This window comes from Protopterus annectens, chromosome 4.part1, assembly GCF_019279795.1.
Source record: "Protopterus annectens isolate FY-2018-M chromosome 4.part1, PAN1.0, whole genome shotgun sequence".
Lineage (NCBI taxonomy): Eukaryota > Metazoa > Chordata > Ceratodontiformes > Protopteridae > Protopterus > Protopterus annectens.
The window spans coordinates 920,820,287-920,829,682 of NC_056734.1; positions in this window are offsets into that span (position 1 = coordinate 920,820,287).

Here is a 9,396-nt window from a genome sequence, read left to right on the forward strand (position 1 = left end):
ACCTGTACACACTGTCCAGAAATCAATATCCATCACTGCAGGAAATATGGACAAGTCAAGGACAGGGGGCCACTCATATGGACAGTACACAGCAAAGAGTAACCTACACAATGCCTAGCATATCACTCAACTGTACAGATTCTTGCAGTATGTCCAGAGTTTTGCATCATAATTTTGCTGTTTGTCATGTAATTGTGATTTTCTGACAAATCACTGGCAAATCATTAAAGACTAAAGTCAGAAAATAATGAGCAGGTTTTAGTTTCAGACTTCATACCCTTTAGAAAAATACATGCTAATGCAAAACCTGTTATTGTAGCATGTCTCTAAGTTTGTAAGGGCAATATTTAACACCTGTCCCTATTTTTGCCCCTTTATCACCCAATTAGTTATGGTTTTCTTCAGATTTCTGGCTCCAAGAGGTTGAGAGGTACGGTGCCTAGTAGGACAGCAGGTACCTGAATGTTAGGCTACTGCCAGGTTATAAATGGCTGCCACCTTACTTTGTCAGGACTGACAACAAGTCACTGGTCACATTCAATACCCCTGGAATGATAGGCTATCACAGAAGGACCACAGGTATGCCATGTATATTTGTTATGCTTGTCGCAACATTGCATTTGCCTGCCAAACTATTTGCAAAACAAGAAAGGTTCATGTCAAAACATCAATGGCAGACAATGGAGAAGCAGATGTCACACCCATAAGAAAAAGCAAGCAAATACCAAACCAGTCTCCCAACTGTCTATGTTAGGTAGAGCATTATTAACACCCTGTCCCCATGTGTGGGCCTGTGTCTGACTGTCATATCTGGGCCTGTCCAGATGTCAGTCTGTGACAGGTTGACAGCTAGGGCCAATATGTAGCCTCTTAATAACATAGCAACACAAACTATCTGAGGACTACAGCAGATGTACTGGTGCAATGATGGACAACCTGCTAAACAGGTACAGTCAAGAGGTATAAAGCCCATAACCCTGTGTATGATGTTACGGCATCCGCCCTACTCACACCAGAAATAAAAATACATAGCAGCTACTGTGGGCAAGATGGTTCCCCTGTTGTAGAAGGAATTAGAAGTCCACAAAAACGACAACAATGGATTGGCCAAAGAAGAGTCATAAAGACAATAGAGTGGACTATTGAGGATAAGAAAGAAATTATGTAATGTTACTATTATGCAAAAAGCCCAGAATTTCCAGACACAACATATACAAAATGATTAAGAGAGAAATTACTGGAAAGAAAAATACTTCTGCAGGAAAAACTGTCAGAAGCTTCAAATAGAAATTTACTTTCATTAATACAACAGATTTTTTAAAAACAGTATATAGATCAATAAATTTTGATCTGTTTGGAAAAAGAAGCATCTGAGGAAGTGAGAAAATATAAACAACAAAACCTAGAGATATTTGAAAAATATAGAAAAGAAATATGGACATGGGAAGGAAAGAAAGAAAGATTTGATACGGTGCAATGTTTATGCAAAGGAGAAAGCCAGTTTAACTAATATAGAAAATGCAGTCTCAAAGATATTGGAAGAGAAATACAGGCAAAGGCATCCTGGTATGGAAAATTTCACAATAAAAAGATTAAGAGCACAAAGATATAATGTAGAAAAGACTATTAGTAAAGCAAAGTTAAAGAAATAGAAGTTGAAGTTATGGATAGCCTGCAAAGTGAAGGATTTAATGTAGAAGGTCTAACACAAACTACATCACAGCATGATGGAGTGACTGAGTCCACAGAATAAGGAAAAGCAAGAAGATCTGGAGACGTGAAGAAGAAATATGGACATAGGAAAGGAAAAGAGATTTAATATGGTGTAATATTTATGCAAAGGAGAAAGCAAAACTAACCAATACAAAAAGAGCAGCACCAAAGATATTTGCAGAAAAATATATGGAAAGGAATCCATATATGGAAAACTTTACAATACAAAAAAATAAGAAGACTAAGAGGAAAAGTAGAAAACTAAATTAATAATGGAGAAGTCAAAGAAACAGAAATTGAGGTTATGGAACAGCTGCAAAGAGAAGGACTCATTGTAGTAAATCGAGTACAGAAAGCACCACAACAGGATAGAGCAATTGATATCCAAATTAAGGGAAAATCAGTGGAACAGGAAACAATTGGTCATGTGCCATATCAAAATATTTTGGAGCCTTCCACAGGAAGCCAGTATAAACGTTCATTTGAAGCTAGGCAGCAAGGAAAGGAACAGGAAACTGTGGAAACTCTGATGCTGTCAATGTTGAGGAGTGATAAAACAGTGAGTTCCCACATGACAGAACAACAGATGGCACAGGATGAAATTGAAGAGAATGTGCCACAGGAAGATGCTATAGAACTTTCTGTAGAATGTCCACAGGAAACCGAAAACAAGGGATGTGCCCTCAGTATGAAAGAAAATGAGTTAAAAGAAGGGTTGCTTGATTTAATAGACAAAGATAGATATATCAAAATCAATGAGAGAAGTAGAATGCAGAAGGTTAATAAAACCCCAAAAGTTAGAAACTTGATAAAACAAATGAACACAGTAATTAGGACTGTCCATAGAGATCCGTGCAATATAACAGAAGTAAACAGAATATATTACCGTGCTGCTAAATTAATAATTGATAAAGTTCTACCACATGAACACAGGGTAGCAAGGGAAAAGAGGGGGCGAAAGTGAATACCATCTTGGAAATATCGAATAGAGAAAACTATAAAGCAGCCAAGACAAGAAGTGTCACTGTTAGAAGATTGTAGAAGAGGGAATAGATCAAAAAAACTACTAAGAAAGATAGATGTGATAAAAGCAATGCACAGTATTAGAACAGACCAGGATCTATTATGCACTATTGGAGATAACAAACTAAAAATTTCAAAACAGGCGGAAAGACTTAGAAGATGCGAAGATAAATATAATAGAAAAGCACAAAATAAGCAATTTATTGATGACCCAAAAATGTTTTATAGAGAATTGGAAAATAAGGTAAAAGGAATTGAAAGACTGCCAAAAAAGAGGAAGTAGATACATTTTGAAAAAGTATATATGAAGATCCTGTGGAACATAACAAAGATGCTAAATGGATAGAAGAAGTAAAAGAAAGAATAAGAAGTTTAAAGGTACAGGATATGAAATGGGATGAAATAGCCAGAGAGATTGAAACAAAGTTGAGAAAAGCCTCTAACTGGAAAACCCCAGGCCCAGATGCAGTACCTAACTTTTGGCTTAAAGTATTGACTTCTTTGCACGAGGACTTAGCCATGAGTAAGAACTATTTATATGTGCACCCCAAACATGCACCACACTGGTTAACAACAGAAAACAATGCTCTTACTTAAGAGTGAACCTGCAAGCTATCCTTATAATTATAGACCAGTAACTTGTCTTCCAATGATGTGCAAACTATACACAGGTATTGACGCCAACAGAGTTTATAGTCATTTAGAAGAAAACTCAATTATGGCAATAGAACAAAAGGGCAATAAAAGAAAGTCATATGGAACAAAGGATCATGTTGTTGTTAAACAACGTTATAGTGGAGAACTGTAAGAAGGGGAAGAATCTAAGTATGCCATGGATTGACTACAAAAAAGCATTTGATAGTATTCCACATTCATGGATAAAAGAGTGCTTAAAATGTATAAGATACACAATACACTGACTGACTACATTACAGTGACCATGAAACAGTGGCAGACCACTTAGTAATTAAGCCATTATAAAGGACAGATTATTATCCCAGGGATAAAAATTCAAAGGGGGGGTATTCCAGGTTGACTCTCTGTCACCATTGCTATTCTGCCTTGCCATTTATCCATTAAGCTGTTTACTTAACAGCTTAGGCCATGGCTACAATTTGGCTTCTAGAAAACAACAGTCTAATGACTTCTCATCTCCTCTTTGTCGATGATTTAAAACTGTATAGCTCATCAGATGAGGAACTGAAAGCACAGCTGCAGGTTGTCAAAACTTTTTCAGATGACATTGGAATGTCATTTGGTCTTGATAAATGTGCAAAAGCAACCTTTAAAAAAGGAAAACTGCAGCACCAGGAAAACTTAAGTTTGGGACAAGAATGTGATATAAAAGAACTTGAGCAAGAGGGAGTGTATAAATAATTGGGAATTGATGAAGGATCGGTAATAAAACATGAACAAATGTGAATAAAGCTCAGTAAGGAGTACTTTAGAAGACTTAAATTAATCCTAAAAACAGCATTGACATCTAGGAACAAGATCCAATCCATAAATCAATTTGCTCTTCCTGTACTAACGTATAGTTTTGGAGTGACTGACTGGCCCCAAAAAGTGTTGGATAGATTGGATATTAAAACAAGAAGGATGCTTCATGCTTACCAAATGATTTATAAAAATCAGTGTATACCAAGATTATATATTCCCCACTCTAAAGGACGTATGGGCCTCCTTGAAATTGATTATATGTATAGATTTACAATTGTGGGACTCGACACATATCTGCTGACCTCACAGGATCCAAATGTATTGAAAGTTTTGAAACATGAGGAGAATAAATCTAAGATGACATATCTGCTTAATTTAGCAGAAGCATATCGACGTCAAGCAGGAATGGAAATTAAACCAGAAGTAGATAAAAACCAGGCAACAACAGAATGTGTTAAAAAACAAAAGAAAGAATATAAGGTGAAGCACCAGATGAGAAGGCAAGAAATGTGGAAAAAACATAAATATAGTTGCAAGTATAGAAAACTTCTGGAAGAGTCTCATGTTCATCAAGAATGAACACAGGAATGGGTAAGGAGAGGTGAATTCACATCAAGAAATGAAAGGTTAATATTGGCAGCCCAAGATAGTGGGCTACATTCACACTGGTTTACAAAGTCCATTGAACATGTGGGAGAAACACGCATATGTAGGTTTTGTAAAACTGAATTGGAAACAGTCACACACCTTGTTGCTGGTTGCGATGCACTAATGGCAGAGGGACTGTAAACTGAAAGGCATAATCATTTTGCGAGATTGTTACACTGGAGATTGTGCAAATATTATGATATTGAAGTGGCTGAAAAACACTGGAAACGAGCCACAAAGAATTAAAAAATGATGAAGTTTATATCACATGGGACCACCCAATACCATCAGTTCAAAAGACAGATGCTAGAAAACTGGATATGGTGGTCCAACAATAGAAGACAAAAGTAGCATTGATCATTGAAATCGCCACACCCAGTGACTACAGTGTCTTGCGTACAGAGAGACACAAAGTCATAAAATACCTGGATCTGCAGGCAGAAATGAGAGCCATGCGGAAGAAAGATACCTAGACAGTTCCATTAGTAGGAACAACTGGTCTTATAAAAAAGATTTACCAATTAATGTAACACCGTACAAATTGCAGAAGGAGTCATTACTGGGCACATTGCGGGTGCTCCGAAGAGCACTTTTGGCTAATGTCAAAGAGTGAAACAATACAAATTTCATGAACTTTAATTGTACTTTGACTTAGGAATGGGGTCCATTCCCATCAGGGTATTAGAAACCCAAAAGACTTAGAGAAATTAAAAAAGGCAAAGCCTCTGACCAGAATACAGAAGGACAAAGAGACACACATAAGGGGAGGGGGAACCACTGGCCAGACAAATGGAAAATGTGCACACCAGAACAAATTGTGCATTAACATAGGTTTTATGCAGGGTATGGAGTCAGTAAACATCACCCACAACTACACAACACACAGCATGTAAGTGGAGGTCATCAAAAAACAAAAACACAAACAAAGGACACCTCAGAGGCAAAGACACATGGGAACTCCCAAACCTACACACCAAAGAAAATGCATAGTCCACACACCAGTGTCTTGCAACCACTAAGGCCTTACCATAAACCCAACATATTACTCATAGAAGACTCCATTATGTGACACACAGATGTGCCTCTCACCAGGCTGGATAAGGAGAAGGTTGTGCTTACTTGTCTGTCAGGTGCCAGGATCCACCATATCACACATGCACTCAGGTCACTCCACAACAGGTACTGTCATCATTCTGGCCTAGTCCATGGTAGTGTGAACAACATCAGATGTACCTCCCTGGACTATAGGAAGACAGACATGATTCAGCTTGTTGAATATGTGTTCCATGCAGGTATGTCCCTAGCCTTAAGCAGCTACTGTCACCTGGAATGATGGCTCAACACTAACAGAAAATGATTGCGAGGAACAATTGGCTTACTCACTGGTGTCATCCCAGGGGGATCCACTGCCTGGCAGCCTGGGAACATATGACTGACAGACCATGCTGCTTTGCTAGAGATGACCTGCATCTGTCTCACTTGGCTTTCAGGCCTCTAACAAAGTCCGTTGCCTCCCCCATAGTGCCTTTTTAGGGAAAGTCATGGGATCAATACTACTAACATATAACACTCAACAAAATACAAAGTAAAGGCCATGCTGCTAAACACTAGGAGTCTAAACAGGAAAATTTACTCATTGTAAGCATTTGTAACCCTGGCAGATTGTGACATTTGTTCCCTCACAGAAACCTGGGCCACAGCTGGGGGGAGCAACCTATCCTTACCTGAACACTCATCCTATCACACAGCCAGACTCCAAAATGTGCGGAGCAAAGCCAAAGGAGGTGGAGTATAAATATATAATAGACAGACACACAACTCCATGTTGATCAAACAGTCTGCAGTCAACTGATGACAAGACCCCTATGCAAATTATAGGTAGCTACAGGCAAACATATCTGACTCAGGATGCCCAAACCACATATCTGGCCCTCTACAAATCTATCAAGATTCAACCCATTACCCTGATCCTGCCTGACTTATATTACCCAACCACTGATTGGAAATCCAACCATGCCTGAACAGAAATACACAGAGATTCCCCCATCTTATCAATGCTAAATCTTTAGGACAGCTACTTGACACCCCACAAGATGTGATACATATGTTGGACTTGGCAGTAACCAACATGATTAACCACTGCAGCACCCCTATGGTATCATCCTCAGGTCTATATCAGAACATCGAAGAATTAAAACTTGGAATGTTCTGATATCGAACACTATTCAGCGAATGCTAAGAATAGCGAAGCTGCAAAACAGCAAATTCTTTCCTCGGGAAAGAATTCGGTTGGCTGTTTCTGTGGCTTCACTATTCTTAGTGCTGTGGTGGAAAGTTACGGGTTGGGTTTAGGTAAGTGTGTGATTGTTTGTACGTTAAGGTTAGGGGCAGGTTAAGTGAGTTAGGGTTAGGGCACGGGTTAGGCATGTGTGTGATAGTGACAGACTTTAGGGCTAGGGGCAGTTTAAGTGAGTTATGGTTAGGGCGCGGGTTAGGTGAGTGTGCGATAGTGATGGACCTTAGGGTTAGGGTTTGGGTTAAGGTAAGTGGGTAGATAGTAGTGTATGTTTAGTTTAGTGTAGCATTAGATGTAGGAATTTAAGTGTATGTGTGTGGTTGCTGTTTGTTTGATGTGCTTGTGTTGTGTGCATGTGTTTCGGAGCAGCACATTTTTTCCATGGGAAAAAATTTGCTGTTCTGGATGTTCGATATTTTCATGTTTAAATGTTTTGGGGCCGAAAAATAGCATTCGCTATTTTCATCTTTCAATAACGTGATATAAACGCTCATCCTCCCTGGCAATATCCGGCAAAAAAGTGGTCACATTAAATATTACCATCTCTCCTGACCCCCCTCTAGCAATGGTAAAACAAAAATTTCTCCAAAGCTGAGCACAACAACCAGAGGTACTATACCAGCATATATATACAGATGCATGGAATCAGGAATACCTTACAGGACAACACCATCATCCACAAGGGAGAGTAAACCAGTCTGCAAACATCTGCAATAAAGGAATTATGTAACAAAAGGATGACATTGCTGTCCAGGACCGAGAAGGAGCAGGTGCACAACTGGAAGTAATTACCCCAGTCTGAACAAAGAAGAGCACCACTGAAGTCCTCTAAAGGCATCTCCAAGTCCAAATTGCCCACATCTAATACAGACAATCATAAGGCCTTCCTCACATATGTCTGCATTCCCAAAGGAAGCTGGCAGATCTGTGCAGTACTGGTGGTCAAGGACACCACATCCACAAATGCTGTAGATATAGCCAATCTACTGGTTGACAGATTCAGCAGAAATGTCTCCCTTCTGACAGGAAAGCAGGACATCCCCAGTACCTGACCACCCAACCTGTATCACTAGGGAACAGGGCATCACTGCCTCTCAAAGCCAAGAAGACAGCCTCCATGGGACCTGAATATTCTATTCTATTATTAGAGAAATTAGAATTAATTTGGCAAATAAGGCTTAATGCCTACATATACCCTGGCCTTAATGATACATGTTCTATTATGTGCTTACTAAAATTAAAACGTTTAGAGAGGTGAATTGTATATTTACATATATATATTTACATATAAGTATATGTGCATGTAAGTATACTGATTTTCTATTTTTACTATTTTTTGTATATATACATATACGCCTTCCTTATCATTGTGCATTGTTATGTTGTACAAAGGTATGCATGATAAGTGGTCAGAGGGTAGAGTATATATATATATATATATATATATATATATATATATATATATATATATATATATATTTATCTGACAAGTATCAAGATAGTTCAGATGATTAAAACATAGAATATCTAGTCTTGTATATGTTTAGATTGACAAAGTTATATTCCATAAATATAGTTTTACACTTATATGTTTACATATCATGTTTTTACATATAGGTATATATTTAGTTTAAAAAGAATACGTTTTTGTGGAAAATATTTTTGTTGGCTGGCTGTAAATGTTTTAAACAACATAAATAACACAATTCATTTAATACATTCACAGTGGATTTGTAATCAAATAAGTTTTTTTACTTTAAATATGTAATGAGTAGGTCACCTTATCTTTTTAGAGCTGTATTTAAATCCATGAATTTTAAATTACATTTTACCTGAGGAAGTCCAACGATTCAGATGGATGAAAAGCACTTAATAATAAAGTATGTTGCAGAGTTCGTACAGCTTGGTGGATTTTTATTTTATTGTTTGGACCTGAATATATCCCAGCCTCCAACCTACATGAACCCAGGCATGAACTGGCAGCATCATTACGCACCCTACACAACCAAAGCCTGAGTATTGCCTTTGTCACAGCTGAGTGGTGGATATCCCTGTACACCAGGGACTGTTCACTGATCGAGGAAATTAAAGACCCAGCAGCCTAACTAGCCTGATCTGCAAGGCCATGCAATGGATTGTCATGGACCTCATTAACAGAGACATTGGCAAACTCCAAATACTTGAACCCACACAGTCTGCCTTTCTCAAGGGGAGGTATGTCAGTGAGCTCTGGATGACTTCCCTGAGACAGCCAACAAAGGCACGAATGAGGGAAA